The sequence below is a fragment of the Sorex araneus genome, chromosome 2 (assembly GCF_027595985.1).
Source record: "Sorex araneus isolate mSorAra2 chromosome 2, mSorAra2.pri, whole genome shotgun sequence".
Lineage (NCBI taxonomy): Eukaryota > Metazoa > Chordata > Mammalia > Eulipotyphla > Soricidae > Sorex > Sorex araneus.
In genome coordinates this window covers 206,600,398-206,610,181 of record NC_073303.1, presented here as the reverse complement: position 1 = coordinate 206,610,181, position 9,784 = coordinate 206,600,398, and positions in this window count along the sequence as shown.

Here is a 9,784-nt window from a genome sequence, read left to right as displayed (position 1 = left end):
TCCTTCCCGCTGAGCCCCTGAGGCAGGACTGAGCTGCTGCCCTGCTGGCTGGCTCTGCGCACACTCATTTGTCAGGGCGTCCAACCCTCCAGTGCTGTGAGGTGGGCACTGCCCTCTCCCGTCCGTGGGCCAGGGAGGGAGAGCCGTCAGCTCAGGCCGCAGGGGATGGCACCTGTGGCGTGACAAGCAGTTCTGTCTGCCTGTAAGTGTGACGTGCAATTCACCAGGCATCCTAACACTGCAGGCCTCAGTTTCTCTCCTGTGGATGGACTGACGTGGCACCCCAGCCTCATCACGAAGCCGCTGTAGGCCGAGGTCAGCGGGTCACTGCCCTCCCCTGCTCTAGTTCTGGGTGCAGGTGGCCGGGAACACCTGTCTGGGCTCGGCTCTTCCAGCTGCTCCATCCACAGAGCACTGGACTGTGAGTCATGCAGCTAACTTCCGTAATTCTTCATATTTCTGACGGCCTCAGGCATGCTCTGGAGACACTGAAGGTCGCATCTCAGACCCCACAATGAAAGGAACTGCACAGGGAAGTGAGTGACTGAAGGCCACGGGTTTGGTCCTGGGAGCTCCCATATGCACCCAGTGGACACAGTGACTTCTATGGTACTTACAGTCTCTCTGAGGCATGCAGAACCCCCAGATCACTGCAGCCAGTGTGAGTGAGCGCCATAACTAACATGTATGGCCCCTGGCAGGTGGTGGAGCTACATGCACACACTGCCCGCGGTCATGAACGCAGTGGCGCCAGCAGGAGCAGATGACGTCTCTGATGTGCAAATACTGTGCCTCAGAAATAGCAGTTTAATCACGAGCACTGCTCTTGGAGCTCCTGCTCTGACAGACTGTTCCACAGCGGGTTAGCAGCCCTTCTGTGTGTGACAGACTCCCTTGCCCGTCGTTGTGCCACTGTCTGAGCGGCCGCTGCCCTGCCCTTCCCACTCCGTCGCTTCCCCAGGGCCGGGCCCATGCCCAGGCTCTCCCAGTGACCCGGCAGGTGGACAGGGAAAGGCCCTCGGCAATGAAACAGGGCAGAACTCTTCTGGGAGGAAAATTCCAAGGCTGGTCCACTTTGTGGATACAGATAAGGCCTTGAGCAGGGACCCTGAGGAGACGGGACCCCTCCCCAGGAAGGAAATTCCTGGAATTCCCTCGGACCTCTCCCTCAATCTGATTAACTTCAGTGATTCGGCCCAAAGAAGACCATCACCACTCCGGCCCCCCTGGGAACCCCCTTAGCAACGGGCTTTCACCTGGGAAGAAGCCCCACGTGGGGGCAGGCTGCAGAAACCCTGTAAAAGCCACCTTGGACAAAGGAAAGGTGTGCAGATGCTGCCCCAGCCCATGTGCTGCTCGTGCCCACGTGGCTGAGCACATGTGTCGCCCGAGCACATGTGTGGCCCGCATCTCCCCTCTTGAGATGTGGACTTTCATGCTTTCGTGTCTAATGCTGGGGTGTGTGTAGGGCTCTTTCCGCCCTTGGGAAGCCCGAGTTCTCTCTTGAGTGCATATCTCTCTGTCTCTGTCTCTGTCTCTGTCTCTCTCTCTCTCTCTGTCTCTCTCTCTGTCTCTCTCTCTCTCTCTCTCTCTCTCTCTCTCTCTCTCTCCCCCTCTACACTGTACTTCAAAAACCCTCCAAATAAAATCTGTTTCACTTCACTGCTTGTCTACTCCTGAAACTCCTTTCTGCGAGGCGAGACAAGAGCCCAGTAACCCTGGGTCCTGGGTGGCAGAGGCGGATGGGGAGAAAGTGACTGTCTCTCTCCTCCCCGCTTCACGTAAGTCACCGTGGGGCCCACCGACATCCCCAGGACCCCACTACTGGCTTGATTGGAAGGCAGCCAGTCAGCACAGGCAGCAGCTGTGGGACAGCGGAGTGTGTGACCCACTGAGCTTCCACCCAAGAAGAGAAGCCCCCGCCCCCAGCCCGGCCCTGCGCTCCGCTCCTGGGCTGCCAGCGGGTCTGTCTGGAACGAGAACTTTGACTTCAGCATCTGTGACAGGCCGAGGCCTCCTCTGGGGTCTTCCTCCCTCATGCTTCTTCACCAGGGACCCTTATTGGCACAGCAGTTTACAGCCTACCAGTTTGATTTTCTGTTTAATGTGATTTGGGTCTTTATAATGATTGTTGATATATATATTTGCTTTAAGGGTCACACCCGGCGATGCTCAGGGGTTACCCCTGGCTCATGAACTCAGAAATTACTCCTGGCGGTGCTCGGGAGACCATATGGGATGCTGGGAATCAAACCCGGGTCAGCCACATGCAAGGCAAATGCCCTCCCCACTGTGCTATCTCTCCAGCCCCTATAATGATTAATTGTTGAGCAAGGTTAGTGGTTCAGACTGCACAAGCACAGCTTCCAGAAAACAACTTGGTCAGCGATACTATTCCTGAAATGGAATGGAATGCACAGGTTTTAACACTTTTAATTTACATTTTTTGTTTTGGGGCCACACCCGGAGGTGCTCCGTACTTATTCCTGGCTCTGCACTTGGGAATAACTTCCAGCAGTGCTGGGGGACCCTGTGGGGTCAGACCAGGGTTGGCCATATCCAAGGCAACTGCCACGCTGCTTGGATCACCTTCCCAAACCTAAAACACGTATTGACTGGGACTGGAGAGAAAATGAGAGACAAAATGGGGCTACGTCGGTTTTGTTACTATTGTTGAGGAATCAAGTCCCTTTCCAGCAGACAGACATCCCTGAACATCACAGAAGATGGAGAGTTCATTCACACGGATCCTGCATGCAACAGCCACCCCCAGTATGGTTCAGAAACACGTGCTCCATGGGCTACAGCGGGAGAACCAAGTGGCAAAAAATATCAGTCAAGTGTGAGACACAAACATGGCTAACGCCGGTCCCTGTAGCATTTGCTCCACTGAAAAATCCCAATTCTGGACTTCTGAAGCATTCTTTTAAATTGATTGACAATGTCCATTTCTCTATTCGGAGTCAGCAAAAGTGATTATAAGAATGGGGCCGGAGCGATAGCACAGCGGGTAGGGCATTTGCCTTGCATGCGGCCGACCCGGGTTCGATCCCCGGCATCCCCTATGGTCCCCCAAGCACTGCCAGGGGTAATTCCTGAGTGCATGATCCAGGAGTAACCCCTGAGCATTGCTGGGTGTGACCCCCCCCAAAAAAAAGAATGAACGATACTAAGGCTAGTTGATAAGAACAGAAACGGAGTATGTCTATAAACTAGCCGCATCTGAGAGAGAGAGAGAGAGAGAGAGAGAGAGAGAGAGAGAGAGAGAGACAGACAGACAGACAGACAGACAGACAGACAGACAGACAGACAGACAAAACAAAGCCCAAGGGAAAAACCAACCGAACCACGGAGTGTTTACACTCTGGCCACCACAAATGTCAGGTGAGCTCAGAGCCCGGGGGAGTTTGACAGCGTGAAGTAGAGGCTGAGACGGGGCTGTTCAGTGTCTGAGCTGTGCCACTCGCTCTGGCGAGGGAACATCGGCCTCAAGTGATGGCATCTGGTGAAGGAAGATCCCACCTGCCTGGGAGACTTCCCGGGGAACATTCCCGCCACCTTCCCCCGCCTACTGAGGAGACAGAGTGGGTGGCTGTGTGTGTGTTCAGGGCTCCGGAGTCCAGGGATGGCAAAACCAGGGCCAGCACCTGGGGGGCGTGGTTGAGATTCGCAGGGAAAGGTCACTCAGCAGGGCGCAGGGAGAGGCAGCCTGAGTCCGCTGTGGGCCAGACAGGACCCCTCAGAGGTCAGGGAGGGGGCTTGGAAGATCCAGTGTCAGGTAAGGTCTGTGTCCCTGGGGCGGCTGAGCTGCTGAGGCGCCACTGTTTGCTGTGATGGAGGGACCCATTGAGGTGTGGACAGGGACCCTTTCCTTTCCAGTCATTTTTAAAATATGCACTGTCACTGTCACTGTCATCCCGTTGCTCAGCCATTTGCTCAAGCGGGCACCAGTAAGGTCTTCATTGCGAGACTTGTTCCTGTTTTTGGCATATTGAATACACCACGGGGAGCTTGCCAGGCTCTGCTGTGTGGGTGAGATACTCTCAGTAGCTTGCTGGGCTCTCCGAGAGGGACGGAGGAACCGAACCCGGGTTGGCCGCGTGCAAGGCAAACGCCCTACCCGCTGTGCTATCGCTCCAGCCCTTTTAATATGCAAAAGAAATGAATTACTTAATATTATCTCACTCAGAAAGAGCCCTCCCTAACACTTGGGAGGAGTTTGTTTTTTTTTTCCTATCTTTTTCTCTTATACAAATGTATACATTGGTTCAAGACCTACCAGAATATTACGACACAGAATTTTAGGGACCAGTGAGATAGTATATGAGGGAGGACTCGCAGAGTACTACTACAGATAGTACTAGCCTTGCAAACAGCTGACTTGGTTCCATCTCTGTCACCTCATATGGTCCCTGTAGCCTGCCAGGAGTGACCCCTGAGTGCAGAGTGAGGCTCTGAGTACTGCTGGGTGTGGCTCCCAAATAAAAGAAAACAACAACAAAAAAACAATTTTACCTTTCGGCATTTCACAATATACCATAAACATCATTAAAAAAAAACAACCTAGGGGACTGGAGCAATAGCACAGCAGGTAGGGCATTTGCCTTGCACGTGGTCGACCCAGGTTTGATTCCCAGCATCCCATATGGTCCCCTGAGCACCACCAGGAGTAATTCCTGAGTGCAGAACCAGGAGTGACCCCTGTGCATCGCCAGGTGTGACCCACAAAGCAAAACAACAATAATAACAACAAAACCAAAAACCCGGTGTCAATATATCTGCATTAAATACACTATGTGACCTTAAACTCATTGAGCCAGTCACGGAGCAGAGGTGAGTGATTCCTCTCCTTTCCCCCAAGTCAAGTGAGGGCCATCCACCAGCAGCACTCAGAAAACTTGATACATTTCTTTAAAAAATGTTTTTTAAAGTTTCGTCACCATGATTTTCAATACTGTCAATGTTAGGGCTCCATGAATACAGGGCTCCAGTTTCCCACCCTCCACCAGGCCCTCAGCCTCCCAACCTGAGCATCTCCCCACCTGGCTAGCTCGGTTCTATAGGCCAGATCTCAGGCCCTGTTGCCTTTGTCCGTTTGTTATTCTCTACCATCCCTCTTTCTGTCCAGACACGTGAGCTCTCTGTCTGTCACTTTCCCTCTGACCTCACTCAGTGTGGTGACCTCCAGACCCACCCAGTCCGCACCAGACTACACGACTTCATCTTATCTTATAGCCAAGTTCCGTTGTGCATACACGCCAGTTTCTTGATTCCGTCATCTGCCAGTATCTTTTTCTTACACTCAGCAGGGCCAGTGTTGAGGAAGTCAAGGCAGCCGGCTGGGAGCTCACGGGCCAGATAAGGGGATAGTGTTGGATCGGTCTGTAGTCTGCGGGTGGTTCAAAGGGACGCCTGAGCTTTTCCAGTAAACTAAGGGAAGCGGAGCTGCTCACGGCAGCATTTCGGTCACAGAGGGAGAGGGACCCAGACGAGGGTGTTTCACAGGGAGGCAGCGCTGGTTTCCAAGGTCACTCAGGCTTCAGGTGGGCAGCTCTGCCCATCAGCAGCTGAGTATCAGCCCACCACCCCAGACCTCTCGGATTGCCTAATTCCATCCTTCACTGGACAATTAATCATTTCTGTCTGATTTATCTACCTCCTCCTGCGCCCCCTAACCCCCCTCCACACACACACACACACACACACACACACACACACACATACACACACACTTTGTTTTCTTTTTTGGTTTTTGGATCACACCCAGTGATGTCCAAGGCTTTACTCCTGACTCTGGATCCAGGATTCACGCCTGGCGGGGCCAGGGTACCACTTGAGCTGCCAGGGATCTAACCCGGGTCCGCCATGCACAAGGCGTGTGCCCTACCCATTATATAATCTCTTCAGCCTCCCCTCTTCCTTTGTAACTACTACCATTTCCCTCTTTTAATGGAGTATCATTGCATTGTAATATTTACAGGTTTCAGTCTTGCATTGCTCTTGTAATCCAAATGTTTGTTACTGTTTTATTTTTTCCCTATATAGCATATATAAGTAAAATAATATTGTGGTTATTTTTCTCTCTCTGGTTAATTCATATAGCAAACCCCCTCCCTAGGTACATCCATCTTGTTGGAAGTAGGATTGCCTCTTTCTTGATAACGGGACAGTGCTCTATTTTACATATCTATATCTCTAGAGCTCTTTCTGTCTAGACATATACCATATCTTCTTTTAAAAATTTTTTTTATTATTGAATTACTGTGAGACACAGTTACAAGCTTTCATGTTTGAGTTTCAATCATATAATGATCAACCCCCCCCCCCAACACACACAAACCAGTGCACATTCTCCAGCACCAATGTCCCCAGTATACCCCCCTTTCCAACCCTCCCCCTGCCTCCATGGCAGACAATTTCCCCCATACTCTCTCTCTACTTTGGGGCATTGTGGTCTGCAATGCCATATCTTCCTTATCTGTTTATCAGTCCCTTGACAATTAAACTGCTTGTAGTTTTTGGGTATTGAAAGTAACACAATAAATGTGGGAGTATATATACTTCTTAAAACCTTAAATCCATTTGGAGTTAATTTTTGTGTATGGTTTAAGAAAATACTCTAGTTTCATTCTTTCGCACGTGGTCATTTAGTTTCTGAAGCATCACGGACTAAAGAGACTTCCTTTGCTTCATTCTAAGCTCTTAGCCGGGGTCTAACTACATGTCGGTGGGGCCGGACAGCCCAAGGCAGGCCGCAGTGGGGAAGAAAGCTGAGACTTGCTCCGAGTCCTGAATCTAATCCTGTGTAAGATAAAGAGCTGCGGAGACAGAAAGGACAGCAACCCATTCCTATGCAGTTACCAAAGCAACAGTGTTTACATTATTGGGGTTTTTCCTTCCAGGGGAGTTATGAGATTTGGGGAGTTCAGGTCTGGCCTGAAGAACTTGATTCAGCCACTTAAGTCGGCCACTTCCCTTTCCGGAGCCTCACTGGAACCAGAGAAACAAAACATCCCTGGGGGTGGGGTGGTGAAAACTCCCTTTGGGTCTTGCTAGAGGTGGTGGTGACTGCATCGAGTGGAAGCCACTGAATCGTCCACAGCGAAACGGTCAAGTGTGTGTTGGGTGGATTTGACCTCGATTAAGAACCAAAAAACCAGAACAGTCCTAAGGGCCTTCATGAGGGTCAAGTGAGTCGGGGGCGGGGGAGGGTGTTTGAATGCCCCCTCACGTGGCAGTCATGGCATGTGTTTCATGCATTAAACTTGCTTTATCCCATGTTTGCATCTGACCTGAACTGGCTTAGAGTAATTTAAATGGGTCCCTTGAAGAATTTTCTGGATTTGTGATTCAATCTCATCATTAAAATCTCTATGCGTGGGGCTGGAGCAATAGCACAGTGGGGAGGGCGTTTGCCTTGCACGCGGCCGACCTAGGTTCGATTCCCAGCATCCCATATGGTCCCCCGAGCACTGCCAGGGGTGAGTCCTGAGTGCATGAGCCAGGAGTAACCCCTGAGCATCCCGGGGGTGACCCAAAAAGTGAAAACAACAAACAAACAAACAAAACACCAAAAAAACTCTATGCGCTTTCTGAAGTGTCCTTTCTTCTTGTGTTCTGTAGCCGTTGGCCGAGCAGGCCCGGGCCCGGTGCTGGGTACTGGTGAGGAGGGTGATGACCAAGGGGAAAGGCTGCCCCGTGGTGGAGGGGAGGCTCCTGCATGGCTCTAACTGGCCCCCGCTGGCCAGTGCACCGCCATGCGGCCCTACCCGGGCGTGCTGGGGAGTGGAGGGAAGATTTCTCCCGCTTCTGTCAGGAGCCCATGGACAAGGCGAGTCTTCAAAGTTGTTTCCCAGCCTGGAAGCTTCCTGTGAGGTCACTCGACCCCCTGGAGGCCCCCCCACCCCTCTCATCCCCACCTCAGACCCCGTCGTTGGTCCTGAGAAAGTTTCTCTGCGGAACTTTGGTCCAGGATTTGCCTTCTCACTTGCCCCCAGCCAAGAGGCGGATTCAAGTCTCGCTCCTGCGGGTCCAGGCCTGGTTCTCGGCTCCCAGCGTCTCTGAGGACACGGCACGGACGGAGGGGACAGAGGGCAGGGCTGGTGTGCGGCTCCTCTGCAGAGAGACCGTCCCTGAGCAGGAACGGGCGGCCGTGGGAGCGAGACGGCCTGGGCTCCTGCTGGCCTCCGCTCTGCTGCCCAGGGCCTTGCTGCCTCGCCCGGGGGCCGCCCGGGGAGGTGATGCCAGTCAGGCCCAGACCAGAGGGACGAGCCCGGGGCCTGTGCCGAGCAGCGGGCTCCTCCCCACACACCCCTCCCTCCCCTTTCCCGCCCTGCTCCCAGACAGCCGCCCTGAGGGGCCTCTCTCTCTCCTCTGTGCGGCCTGGGCTAGATGACGGCCCCCAGGTGCCGGGACCCCCGGTGGGGAGAGAGCGCAGGGCACAGCCCCTCTTCTCCTGACCCACAACTGACTTGGCTCTATGGACCCACACTCACAGAGACTCCCCATACAAGGACATTCTTGTCTGGGGCTGGCCTGATGGTACAGCGGGGAGAGCACTTGGGGTCTGAGTCCCCTTGAGTTCCCCGAGTCCCAGCGGGAGTGCTCCCTGAATGCAGAGCCGGGAGCCAGCCCTGAGCACCAGCGGCTGTGGGACCAAAACAACAGGAAAGAATATGTGTATGTGTCTATTGGGGGATGGGGTTAGTTATTGTTTGACCCTGTGCTTAGGACTGGAGCGACAGCACAGCGGGGAGGGTGTTTGTCTTGCATGAGGCCAACCTGGGTTCGATTCTCTGTCCCTCTCGGAGAGCCCAGCAAGCTACCGAGAGTATCCCACCCACATGGCAGAGCCTGGAGAGCTCCCCGTGGCGTATTCGATATGCCAAAAACAGTCACAACAAGTCTGATTATTGGGGGGGGGAAATTCTAAATAATAATAGTGAGTTTTTGTTGAAATGTTGAATGTAATCAAAGTAAAGAGAGAGTAAAGGGGAAATCATCAGCCACACAGGCAGGGGTGGGGGGTGGGAGGGGGTATACTGCGGCTCTTGGTGGTGGGACATGTGCACTGGTGAAGGGAGGGGTGTTGGATCACTGTTTGACTGAGACCTAAGCCTGAAAGCTTTGTAACTTTTCTCATAGTGATTCAGTTAAAAAAAAAAAAAAGTAGCAACAAGTCTCACAATGCAGACGTTACTGGTGCCTGCTCGAGCGAATTCATGAACAATGAATGGGATGACAGTGCGACAGTGCGACAGTGCTTGTGCCTAGGTTGTGAGTTTTTTGAGGACGAGGAAATTTAGTTCTTAAAAACTGAGAATTGGGGGCTGGAGCGATAGCACAGCGGGGAGGGCGTTTGCCTTGCACGCGGTCGACCCGGGTTTGATTCCCAGCATCCCATATGGTCCCCTGAGCACGGCCAGGGGTAATTCCTGAGTGCAGAGCCAGGAGTGACCCCTGTGCATCGCCGGGTGTGACCCAAAAAGCAAAAACAAAAAAACCAACACTGAGAATGGAGGCTGGAGGGGCGGGGGTGCGGCTCAGTGGTGGGGCCTGGTCGGTGAGTGCCCCGGCCCCGGGTTCTATTCCCAGCACTACAGAAAAACAAGGGGATCTGAGAGACAACATGGAGTTCAGGCCGATATCACGCGTGTGCCCGCCCGGCCTGCCCCTGCACCACCGCCCCGGCTGCTCACACCGAATCACTAGCCAGAGGATCTCCGCATTGTGGCCGCCCCCAGGTGTGGCCCTCGGGGTGCTCAGCACCCTCGGTCTGAGTGCC